Raw genomic sequence first — 1,409 nt, forward strand, 5'->3', positions numbered from 1 at the left:
ATATATATATATCTTACACTTTCTAGAAATCTTGGTTAGTCTTTTTTGGTCTTAGATATGCATTGACATCCTTCACATACCTTTCCTCGTAAGGCTTTTATTTAGATTAGTCTTTTTTGGTCTTAGATATTCATTGATCTTCGTCTTTCTTCCCTCGTGAGACTTCTATGAATTGTACTGTTCACAAAAAAAAAAAAAAAAAAAAAAAAACCCAATAACGACAGTTACAACAACAACAAAATGAAACATACCCATCAATTATAAGTCCAAAAATCTTCTCACTTCCACTCACCTTACATTATATAAATTATTCATGTGAATATATTATCAATATTAAATAAAGTCAATGAATAACAAGTTATATATCAATAATAAAGATTGACTAGTTGCTCAATGTAACAAAGCAGTGCAATAGTCTATACTAAGGATTAACATTGGTTTTCTTAAGTATCATAGCAGTGCATTGTCATGTCATTCATGTTATCGTGCCATTCATATATATATATATATATATATATATATTTTTGGATATGACACGGAAGGCTCTACTGGGGTTAGGGGCGATATGGAGTTTCTTGTTGTAGATTGTTAGTTCCATGATGGAGGTGGGGATGGAAGGAACTTCTTTTGTTGAGGTTGTAAATCACGCCTCCAGTGTCACTAATGTTGATTCCAAAATTTACGTCATTCTGCAAAAGTATCATGATGCGTTAGAAGGCAACGATGACTACCTCTTCATGAGGAAACCAGAAAGGAAGAATGATAAACATGTTATATTTTTATCTGAGAATGATACTACCCCTTTGACGATGTCTTGCAAATTTGCTTTGGTGGGGAAGTTTCTATATGGCCACTCGAAAATGGAAATAATTAGGAAGTTCTTTGAAGGATTAAAATTGTTGGGAGAATAGAAACTGGGGCTGCTTGGTGGTACACATATTTTAATTCAATTAAGCAGGGAAGTGGACTAAGCTTAGATTTTTGTGAAAAAAATATTTGAAGATTGAGAATGAAAGAATGAAGTTACTAAAATGGCCTGTCAACTTTGATCCACAAACTGAACCCCCCCTCCCCCCACAATTGTTCCAATTTAGTTTAAATTTCTTGGGCTAAAGTTGCACTTATTTAATCATGAGATTGTATTCTCTGAAGGAGAAATTTTTGGGAGCCCAATGAAGATGGTGTTCCTTATTTTAACCTTGCAAGACTCTCGACAACAAGAGTACTAGTTGAAAGAGATAATATAACCAATTCCAAATGAGATTTGGAATGGGTCTACCCATAATGGATATTGAAAAAAAGGTAATTGTAGAGAAAAAACCCACATTATTGTGGAAAATTTAGGATGTTTGGTCATCTGTTAAAGAATTGCTACATTCTACACCCTGAAACACCCCCCCCCCCTGAGC

Source organism: Phalaenopsis equestris, unplaced genomic scaffold, assembly GCF_001263595.1.
Source record: "Phalaenopsis equestris unplaced genomic scaffold, ASM126359v1 Scaffold000374, whole genome shotgun sequence".
In the NCBI taxonomy this organism is placed as follows: domain Eukaryota; kingdom Viridiplantae; phylum Streptophyta; class Magnoliopsida; order Asparagales; family Orchidaceae; genus Phalaenopsis; species Phalaenopsis equestris.